Here is an 11,783-nt window from a genome sequence, read left to right as displayed (position 1 = left end):
GACAGCAACTGTTACCCTGCACATGCCCAATCTTGTCTGATCTTGGAAGCTAAGCAGGGTCAGGCCTGGTTAGTACTTGGATGGGAGACCGCCTGGGAATACCGGGTGTTGTAGGCTTATACCACAGTCTTTCGAGACGGAAGGTTGCCAACCAACCAAGTGGTTTAAAATCGCTGTGCTAAGTAGACAGATGGTATTAATTGCGTCGCCCACTTTCTATCGAATCTGAGGAGAGCAAAAGCTCCAATGATCGCTCCACGACTCCTCTACTGACATGCAAAGCATGGTTCTACACACCCACACGAACAGCAGTGTTGCTCCTTTCCCATCTCGTTGAAATAACTCGGGGAGGAGGGCTCTCAGAAGAAACTTCCTGTCGCAAGCTTGCCTGGGAGCAAACCATCAGCTAAAACAATTGGACAGATCATTAGGGGATGAACTCAAGCAGAAGGACCACAGCTGACCTCCCCATGGGCCACAGCCTCGAAACCATAAGGAGTTAAAATCTTCAGGAAGCTGCTGGCAGCAATTGGATTGGGTGGGGTATCTCCTTTCAGTGGACAAAATGCAGAACCCATCCAACACAATAAAGGTGGGTAGAATTCCAGGATAAATTGGGACACCCCTTGAGGACAAAACCAACCCACTCACAGAGGAAATGGAGGACGGTGTTTTCATGCGGCAAACTGGCAAGGGGTACCCAGCTCTGCCTCTCCTCCTCACTGAATTCAAAAAGTGCGGAGGAGAAGAGACTGGCGGGCTGGAGCATCTCAGGTGTTCTAGCCCGCTGTTCTCTTCTCTCCTCAATACTTCCTCTACCACTTTTTTTCTCCTCTTCCAATCCAGGAAGTAGGAGGAGATGGCTGACGCACCCCTGGGTAAAGGGGGCTGGCATTTGGCACATCATTTCAAGTGCTGACTGATCTTGGACCAACCGTGCTTACGGGGATGGAGAAAATAATCGAGATTTATGAGGAAAGGATTCAGAGGGTGAAGAGGGCACACAGCATCGTTAAATACACAGAGACTCATATAATCCATTTACCTAAAGCAGGGGTGCCCAAACCCTGGCCCTGGGGCCATTTGCGGCCCTCAATGCGGCCCTCAGGGAGCCCCCACTCTCCAATGAGCCTCTGGCCCTCTGGAGCTTTGTTAGAGCCCACACTGGCCCGACACAACTGCTCTCAGAGTGAGGGCGACTGTTTGACCTCTCACGTTACCTGTGGGATGAGGGCTCCCTCCACTGCTTGCTGTTTCACGTCTGTGATGCTGTAGCGGCAGCAAAGGAAAGGCCGACCTTGCTTTGTGCAAGGCCTTTTATAGGCTTTGAGCTATTGCAAGACCTTCATTTATTCATATAAGTTCATCTTTAACGTATTCATTTATGTAAACTTATGTAAATTTATTCAAATTTTAAATGTAAATTAATTCTTCCCCCCCCCCCCGGCCCCCGACACAGTGTCAGAGAGACAAAGTGGCCCTCCTGCCAAAATGTTTGGACACCCCTGACCTAAATGATGCAAGAGGAGAAATCATCTCTGTGGAAGACATGCACACCCATTCTGGGTTTCAGCAAGCAAAAATCAGGCTACATTTTGAGAGACAGCCTGAGCAATTGTTAGTAGGAGAGCAGATTTCTCAAGGGGTATAACCTTTCTAGCAGATGTATTAAGAAAGAGACTTGTTTAAATATTGTAAGTTAAATGAATAATATTTCAAGAGGGAAAACTATATTTGTTATTGCTGACCCTTACTTCTTTTCAAGAAAAAGACCTGTTTCCTGATACTTGATCAGTATTTTGTCTCAAGGTTAGACATTAATGCAGTGTTTCTCAAACTGTGGGTCAGGACTCACTAGGTGGGTCTCGAGCCAATTTCAGGTGGGTCCCCATTCATTTCAATATTTTATTTTGAATATATTAGACTTGATGCTACCATGGTATGTGACTGCATTTGGGGACATGTTACAGACCTATACTTTTATGTATATGCTTTTAACAATGATAGCAAATTGGACTTACTCCTGGGTGAGTGTGGGTAGAATTGCAGCCTAGGATTGTTAAAAATTTTCCTGCTTGATGATGTCACTGCCGGTCATGACATCACTGACAGATTCTCATTCTAAAAAGTGGGTCCCGGTGCTAAACGTTTGAGAACCACTGCATTAATGGAACATTTACGCGATAACTGAAACTGACCCTTTACCACAAGGGAAGTGCAATGATGGTGAGTTCCTGCCCCCTGAATCCTCACAACAACCCTCTGAAAGTTGAATCAAGAAACAGCAACTGCCCCAAAGTCACCCAGGGAGTTTTGCAAATGAGGGATGGATTGAATCTGGCTTCCCCCTCTCCAACCTGACCCTGCAGCTGCTACATTAGAGACCACACTGGCTCTCATCACCTTGCCGTCAATGTGGCACCAAACCCCGTCTCGTGATCTAATCAAATCCCCCTCAACCTACAACTCTGACCCAGGCTTAACACGCCGAGGACTCAGCCCCTGTGCTTGACATAGCAGTCTGAGAAGCCGGAAATGAAACAGGTGACATTTCTTCTGGCCTGGAGTGAAGGGGATGAGCAAAAAGGATCCCTCGCTTTATCCTTCTGCCTCTCTCTCAGGCACAGGAGCGCCGTCAGAAAACCAGAGCAACCCACCCCGAGACAAACAGCACAAATCAAATCCCATGGCCTCTGCTAATATTCCTGCAGCTTTTTTGCTTTCCTTGCTTTGCACACACGTTTCTCTCTTGGACGCCCTGCAAACACTTTTGGAAATATTCTCCCTGCTCCCTGTTCACTCTCCAACTCCTCGCAAGGAGGACAATTCAATTGTCGGGCCTGACACTTCAAGGATTCGTCCCACAGTCCAGCTGAGGTAGCTCCACAGGACTGTGGACAAATTCCTCCCTCCTTCCCCACTGCAAGTGCTGCAGCTGGTGGATCAGATAGGGCTCCTGTATCCTCCCCCCCCCAACTGCACTCACCTGATCAGGTAGGGGACGAGCCAAGGAGCGAAACCCTTTTGTTACACGGACTTGCTGTTTCGGTTGGATGGTATCCTTTTTGACCTATCTTGCCCCCCTTCCCCCAGCACCCATTTGGATCAGTTTATCCTCCAGGCTCTCCTGTGATTGGCAATGGCCCTGGCAAGATTTAGAGTGGAGGGGAGGAAGAGGAGGAGAAAGCAGGCATAGGAGGAGGGGAGGTCTCAGCCAACTGGATCCAAAGCAGTTCAGATCCAGCAAGCACCTTAATGGGTACAGAAGGAGCAGGATCAGTGCAAAACCAGCAGGGCAAGAACGGAAGGGAACAGGAGACAAAAAAGACTGCACGAGTCGCTTGGATCTTTTGCGAAACTAGAGCTGAGTTCTGCCCAAATATAAAATGGCACTCCTGCCAAGGAGTTAACAACAGCAGCAGCACAGTACAGTTGGACCTCATTAGCCATGGGGGGAGGGGATACCAAACCCCTACGGATACTAAAACCCATGGATAATTGAATACATGGGTTGGGGGGGACATCATCCACTTCCAGGAGGTGGTCTGAAGCCCAGGGAGGCCACATGCAGCCTCTCCAAGCCTCAGAACACCTCCCCAATGCAACTGGAAGACCCTTCCAGTTGCATCCCTCCTGATGTGAATCGGGACCAGCATTGGGTCATATCCACGGGTTCTGAATCTGCAGATAAGGAGGACCAACCTGTATATTAGGTTGTCGCCTACTGAGTCAGACTTTTAGTCCACCTGTGGTCAGACACAGACTGGCAGCAGCTTTCCAGGGTTTCAGACATGGGTCTTTCCCAACCCTACATGGAGATGCCAAAGATTGGATGTGGGACTTTCTACATGGGCTGTTCCACTGAGCAATGGCCTCATCAAAGCTTCGTGCACTCCTATCAGTTGGTAACTTTGCCAACTGTTCAGGAGGAAAACAGACAAGCCTGCTCTTCTGCCTTTTAACTGCAGCTTGGTGCGCAGGACTGAGCAAGTGATGCTTTGCAACGCACAGGGATGGGGTGTCACCACCTCAACGGTTTGCAGACCGCGTGGCTGTGGAAGGCGCAGGAGCAAGGGTGGGCAGTAAAGGCTGGCGAACTCAAGGAAGAGAAGCAGGCCTGTGGCTGAGATTTGGAAGACTCTGCCTTCTCTTTCTTTCCATACCTCGTAAGGACCGGCATGGGAAATGTGGAAGGCTCTTTATAAAAAGGACTGACTTTATATGCAGGAACATAGGAGGAAGCACTGTGGCTTAGTCGTCCAGCGTCAGGGTTGGCCCAAGGGCCCTCTTGCCCCTTGTGATGTGTTAGTCTCTGCTCCTCCCATACCCTGGATTGGAAAAGGAGTCCAATCCAAATGTTGCCCCTCCCCCATTCTGCTGCTTGAGGCAACTGCCTCAATTGGCCTCATGGATGGGCTGGCCACATATAGCAGTGTCCGAAACTTTGCAGAGCCACTGTTAGTCAGCGAGGCAATAATGCTGAGCTATGGATCAATAGATTGACCCAGTTTCAGGCAAGCTGATCTGGAGCATTCACCAGGAAGGGAAGTGGGCATTGGATGTGGATTGCATCTGCTGATGGAGAAGTCAAGGCTGCAGGGATGAAACATTTAGCCCCATTAATTCCCCCCTCTGAGAACATAAGAGCAGTTATGCCACCAGAAAAACAAATCATGACTGTATTATTGAAAAGTCCATCTTACCGAGCATCCTGTTTCCAGAGCTATCTAGCCAACTACCATTGGGAAAGCTTAAAAGCAGGGCATTGGAGAAGTTGGCCTTTCCTCATTTCTTCCCAGCGCACAGTATTCTGAGATTTATTACTCCTGAACATGGAGGTTCCATTCAACTATCACAGCCAACTGTGTGAACAAGACCTCTTTTCCATAAATGTGCCTAATCCCTTTTTTAGAAAGCAGCCAAAACAGAAGCCCTGGTGATGCTCTTTATCTCTGCGCTGACTCCCAAGTGCCAAAGAAAAAGAAGTCATTTCCTGCTGACCTTCACTCCCCCAGATGGCACAGCATACACCAGCCCAGGTGGCTGTCTGTGCGGCAACAGCTTGGCATCGCGAATGGCTTCTGTGGAGGCCAGGGAGGAAGCTCTTGTCAAGCCTGCTGTCTTCTGAACAGCTTGGAAGAAAAGACACCCAAAGGAGGAAACAAAATGAGCTCTGGCCAGAAATCAGCTCCAGAAACCCCCCACCGGGATAAACTACAGCGCAAGGTTAAAGAGTTTATCTGCAGTTTTGTCTGTTTGGAAGAGGCTGTACCAAGGCACGTTTGGCCTTTTCAGAGGACAAAATATGGGTGCTGTTAAGGACAGCCCACTGGGAGACAGAGAGGAAGCTGTCTTAGATTGAATCAGACCACTGGTCTATCTAGATCAGCTTTGTCAGTGGTCTTCCAGGGTTGCAGAGAGGAATGTTGGCCTCCTGGGACAAAGTCAGCCCTCCTGAGAGTTGGCACCTGGCCTTTTCTGCATGCAAAGTCAGTGACAGTCTCCTCCCTACCCCATCCAACCCAAGTTCAGACTCATGCGGGGCCAGCCCATTCACGAGGCCTACTGAAACAGTTGTCTCAGGCAGTCAATAGTAGGGTATGGCCACCTTTAAATCAAGACCCTTAACATCCAATCAGAAGTCCTGCAATGGAAAAAAAAAAACAAAAAAAACCATGGAACGAGAGTGGTAAGTGGCTCCTTTTTTTGTAACTGCACAGAGGTGGCCAACGTGGGGTGGCATCAGGGAGTATTCTGGGTCACATCACTGATGCCAACCTTTAAAAAACGAGAAGAAACATCTGGTACTAGGCTAGGGCCCTATCCATTTGCTTGGGGAAGAGAAGCAGGTTCTTTTTGGGTCAACGGGTAACTGTAGTCTAATGCGTGCCAGAAAAGGAGTTGGAGTGAAATTAGGCTAGTCTCTCCTCTAAGCTTAGGGAATGGTAGGTGCCACTATTCTCCCAAGCAGGTTCTGCAGTATCCCACCACCTCTGGGTCCACAGCACAAAGCCAACATTACCCTCTTTCCCACCACGGGGCACACCTACTCCTTGCCATTTCTGATGGGAAACTATGTAGATCTCTCCCCCTTGATTTCAAGTAGTACTTTTCCTCCTGTCCTTCCCCAGGGCAAGCTTTTCCTCCAAGGGCAAGGTGATTATCTCACTGAAATATCAGTATTTACATGCCTCAACCATAGAGGCTCGAGCTAAGTAGGGCAGGAACCTGTGCCAAGAGATTTTGTTTCTCAGCCCGATTGTTATCTCAAACTGCAGAATTTCAAAGCCCCCCCCCCCGTCCCCAAAAGGCCCTTTCTGCTGGAATCAAGAGATTTCTCACTTTCTCTTCCAGCCCTTCTGGTAGCAACTGTACAGGAGAGACAAATGAAATGCTCCTTCACAGAACGCAGAAGTAACTTGAGGAACTCACCACCACAAGACAAGGCTATGGGCACTAAGATACATAGTTTTTTTTAAAGGAAATTCTATATGTTACAGAGATTTGGGGAGCATGCATGACGGGTGCAAGAAGAGTTGGCACTGAAAAAGTGAAAGTCTAAGGGAATTTCTGGGGTACACCCAAGACAAAACATCTGGGGATTTTTCAGGGAAGCCGGATGAGTTTTTAGAAGGCAAATGGCATTTCTGAAAGTCTGTGTTCCATACAACCCTATGAGATGCTAGCCAGACCTCTTCCAGCAGACCTTAGCACAGCATTTCTCAAACCACTAGGTGGGTCACAAGCCCATTTCAGATGGATGTCGTAGCACCTATCTCAGCCACCATTGAAAACACCATTAAAAGGATCCTTGCTTTGACCTAACACCACATTGCAGGCTTATAGAGAACAGCAACAATTTTTTCCTTCTGAACTACTTCTGTCTGCTTGCCATTCTACCATAGAGATATTAAGCCAATCATAAATTTTAACTGCAGACCTTGTCTGTGCACCTGTAGCCCCACAAAAAAACGTTTCCCATTGGGCCCTGAAGCTACTAGAGCTGGCCCTCCTGCCAGGGCAGGAAAAATTGGGGTGGGAACATATAGTTCTGTGGCAGTGAAGTGGATGGTGCCCCAATATGGTCTGGAATTAACCTTTCCTACCTATGCGCCTGAGAAAAGATGCACGGGAAACCCTCGACAACCTGGTGATCCTATGGCGCACCAAACATACACACGTACAACATCACGTGTAAATGGCCCTTAAGAGTTTGATGCTTTTGAGCAGGGGTGCCCAAACCCCGGCCCTGGGGCCACATGCGGCCCTTGAGGCTTCCCAATGCAGCCCTCAGGGAGCCCCAGTCTCCAATGAGCCTCTGGCCCTCTGGAGATTTGTTGGAGCCCACACTGGCCCAACACAACTGCTGTCAGCGTGAGGGCAACTGTTTCCTCTCGCATGAGCTGTGGGATGAGGGCTCCCTGCACTGCTTGCTGTTTCATGTCTGTGATGCAGCAGAGGCAGTAAAGGAAAGGCCAGCCTTGCTTTGTGCAAGGCCTTTTATAGGCCTTGAGCTATTGCAAGACCTTCATTCATTCATATAAGTTCATCTTTAATATATTCATTTATGTAAACTTATGTAAATTTATTCAAATTTTAAATGTAAATTAATCCTTTTTTTCCCCCCGGCCCCCGACACAGTGTCAGAGAGATGATGTGGCCCTCCAGCCAAAAACTTTGGACACCCCTGCTTTTGAGAAACCCCAGGGTTGCTAGGATAGCAGCATCACAACCACAGCTGCTGCTCAAAGTCATAACCGGCGCACCCTGTTCAGGATATGTTTGCCCTTTCCCCTGGGGCACTTTCTCCAGGGTCCACTCCCTACCACCCCGCCTTCCCCCATCCTAGCAGTATGATGGGCAGACCTCCCTTCCTTCCTAGATTACCTCTCCTTTTTGTCACCTGCTACTTGATCCTAATGTCTTATGATCTCTTTATCTGGTGCTTGGCACGACATTAGGTTAATTCATAACCCGTCCGTGTGGTTTGTGCGATAAACCCATGGGCTGGTTTAGAAGGCCCCCTGCTCCCAGGGGAAGCTGTCCTTCGATAAGATGATCACAGATAACTTGCCCTGTGCAATGCCACAACAGCTAGCTTGAAAGTTGGATTCTGGAAAGGTCAGGGTGTCCTGCTTCCCCTTGTGTTTTTTTTGTGTGTTGTTTTTCATTTTGTTTTGTTGGCGGTTTTTTTCCCCCCCTCTCTCTCTCTCTTCACGGTGCCCTTTGTGATTTGATGGGAGAGATGTGTTCTGTTCCGAAGGGCCCTTAATGATCACGCTCTGATGTAACTGACTGGTCCCACTGGTTCACCCTCTCGGTTGCTTTTGGGCACAGGAAAGAGGAAAACTCACAGTGACTGCCGTTTAAGTACAAAACTAGGGAGGTGAGGAGGGGGAATTGAAGGAATCAGAAACCTGCCGTGGTCAGTCAGACTGCAGTGGTGGCAAGCTTGCTCTGTGCAAAATATAGGGTGGTGGAGGAGGCAGCAGGGAGAAAGCAGAAGGTGTCCAGATCATGCACCTTTTGCAACAGCTGCAGGCTTGCCAATTTGTCTCAAAATAGGCTGCAATGACAACTTTTTTTTCTGTTTCCACAACTGGACAGATAGTAGTAAATAGACCCCGCCCTTTTCCTGGCAGGCTCCACCCCTTTACCAAGGGGATCCAACCCAACCCTGTCCAGCCATGGTGGATTTTGAGGCAAAAACCCTGCAGGGGGACCCCCCACCATAAATTTTGGTTGCCACACCTCAAGGAGGATACTGTAGAGCTGGAAAAAGGTGCAAAAGAGAGCAACCCAAATGGTCTAAAGGCCAAAGCACCTTCTTTAAGGAGTAAGGCTATAACATTTGAGGGGTTTTTTTTGGCATGGAAAAAAGATGACGAAGAAGATGACGGCATGATTGAGATCAGGGAAATGATGCAGCATGAAGTGGAGAGAGAGAGAGAGAGAGAGAGAGAGAGAGAGAGAAGTCTTTCCCTGATCTCACACTGGTTGGCAACCTTAAGTCTCGAAGGACTATGGTATAAGCCCACAGCACCCGGTATTCCCAGGCGGTCTCCCATCCAAGTACTAACCAGGCCTGACCCTGCTTAGCTTCCGAGATCAGACAAGATCAGTTGATAGTGTTCAGTATAGGGAAGAAGGGGCACCCAATGAAACTGAACTGTGGAAGATTTCGGATAGAGAAAAGGAGGTACTTCTTCATCGAGCGCAGAAGTATTCTCTGGAATTCATTGCTACAAGATGTGGGGATTGGACAAAGTCACGGAGGACAGGTCTGTTAATGGCTAGTCACAAGGGCAAGCAAAAGTCGGGGCTGGTCCAAGACCTCCGGATGAGGCATGACAAATGCTGGCCCCCCTTACTTGATGATGTACTAGCCTCTGCTCCTCCCGTACTTCAATGTTCTAGCTCAGTACTCTCCCACCCTCCATGTTTCCTCTTTTTGACCCCTCTTCCTTTTCCAATCCAGGGAGTGGAGGGGGGGGGCGCAAAGGAAGGAGAAGTGGTGGCAAGTAGGCGGGCACTGGACAGATATGCCACACCACACACACCATCTTCGGCCTGAGGCAACACAGCTTCAGTTGCAGAGGTCTGGTCTAGAGGACAGAGCCTCCATTTGCCTGAAGATAACATCCGAAGGTCGCCAGTTCAAGGCCACCGGCACCGTGAACGGCGAGACCTTGAAGCAGCTGACAAGCCGAGCCGAGTTATGCCGAGTTATTCCACCTGCTCTTTGGCCGCTGTCAGCCTGCGTGGGAGGAAAATGGAGGCCAGAATGTGATACCAGATCATAAAAGATCCATCTGAAATGTTGTGGTTCTTGAAAGACAGAACTTTTCTTCCATTGTAAAAATCCCTATTGGGATTTAGTATAGCCTGCCTATGTAAACTGCCTTGAATTAAAGTCTGAGGAGAAATCTGACGACCAAGAAAGGTGGTATATAAATACCTGTATTATTATTATTATTATTATTATTATTATTATTATTATTATTATTATTCAGTTGACCTCATGGATGGGCCGACCCTGGCAAACGCATGCCTCTCAACACTGGCTACATCAGAGTAACAGTGAGAACGAAGCCTGCCTCCTCCCGTAGCTCAGGTCTGTTGCCTTTTAGTAGGTGCTGACATGGGGATCAATCTGAAAGTGGCTAATTTTGCTCTTGCAGCGTTGAAAATCCGTTCAGATTATGTAAAATCTTGTGCAGTATAGCAACTGTGTTTATGGGAAATTAATTTATTCTATAGAGCCGATTCTGCCAGGGTTTATTTTATTTCAATGAAGTTAGATTTGGTTCTATTTTGGTCAATTTTGAGTTAAGCTGTAAGCCCTTATAAATGGTTTTTGATATTGTGGTTTATTCCATGTTTTTATTCTTCTTTTATTAGCTGATTTTACTTGTATGATGTTCATAATTGTTCCCCCTTTTTAGCCTACGGACATATTGTAATTTACTGATCTTTTATTGTAATGACCTATGGTTACCACAATTAAACTTTGACTGACTGAAGCCTGCCTTTCTGTCCTGCTTCTGGGCTTTCCAGAGGCGGCTAGTGGGCCACTGTGTGAAACAGGGTGCGGGACTGGATGGGCCCTTGGGCAAGCCTGGTGATTTCAGACAACTGGCCTGAAACGTGCGCCAAGTCCAACATGGTGGCAAACCCGTAGCTGGCCAAGCGGCACAGAACCCAGCTGGATGGTCTCCTTTGCTTGCTCCCTGTCCTGGACTCACACCAACATGATTACGTTTATACAGCCCTGCCCGCTTCTGAAACCAATCCGTAGCCCCAGGCCCATTGTAAGAGGCTTGAAATCGCAGCGCCGTGCAAGGCGGGGGTGTCAGGGTGGGTTGTGGCTTCTTTGTTCATATTGCGAAGGAATTCCCAGCTTGGAATTTATAGATTGGCCCTGCAACGCAAAACAACCTCCGGGGCCTGCAGAAAAAAAAGCGTATGCTTTGGTTGGTGGGGATTTTCTCTCTCTCTCCCCCTCTCCACTTTTTTTTACTGTTATCTCTCTAACAGAGACAGCCATTGCCCAGGAGGTGTGAGCATGAAAAATGCATGTGAGGATCCGGAGAAGGGAAGGAATGCTCGAAAGAGGCTATCGATCAAGGAGCTCCTGAACATCGCACAGCTGTGCAGCTCATTTGCCGGCATTTGCACGGCGCACGTGATCCTCTCGGAGGTGGACTGTGGGTGCCTTCTCAGGAACTGCTCTGTCGACCAGATGGAATCCCAGAGCGCAGGCAGGCAGGCAGGCAGACCCCCCCCCCAAATGGAGACAGGCAGTTGATGCCTTCGCAGGCTACCTTGTATCGAGTCAGACCATTGATACTTACCTGGGGGTAGTCAGTTTTGAACATAGTGGCGCTTACTTCTGAGTAAACCCATACAGGATTGTGCTGTGGATCACTTCCTTTTCTCTAATCATGCACCCGTCTCCAGCCACAGTGCCAGCTGGTTTGCAGATGGCCTCCATGGTACCCATTTGCCTCCTGGTTCAGGCTTTGCATTTATTAATAAAGGTTGGGCATCCTTTATCCGAAGTGCTTGGGATCAGAAGCATTTTGGCTGTCGGGTTTTTCCATATGTTTGGAATACTCGCATATACATAATGAAAGATCTTGGGGACGGGGCACAAGTCTAAACACCAAATTCATTTCTGTTTCATATTATAGCCCAAAGGTAATTTCATACACACATAAACATAGGTGGAAGGTAATTTCATAGAATATTTGTAATCATTTTGCTTGTGAAACAACGTTTGT

General features: G+C 48.3%; 1 pseudogene; it reads left to right on the top strand.

The window, feature by feature from the left end:
• Positions 1-117, top strand: LOC136634181 (5S ribosomal RNA; annotated as a pseudogene).
• The last annotated feature ends 11,666 nt before the right edge of the window (positions 118-11,783 follow it).

The sequence above is a fragment of the Tiliqua scincoides genome, chromosome 13 (assembly GCF_035046505.1).
Source record: "Tiliqua scincoides isolate rTilSci1 chromosome 13, rTilSci1.hap2, whole genome shotgun sequence".
In the NCBI taxonomy this organism is placed as follows: Eukaryota; Metazoa; Chordata; class Lepidosauria; order Squamata; family Scincidae; genus Tiliqua; species Tiliqua scincoides.
The sequence above is the reverse complement of the archived record's forward strand: the minus strand, read 5'-3'. Positions and strand labels throughout refer to the sequence as shown.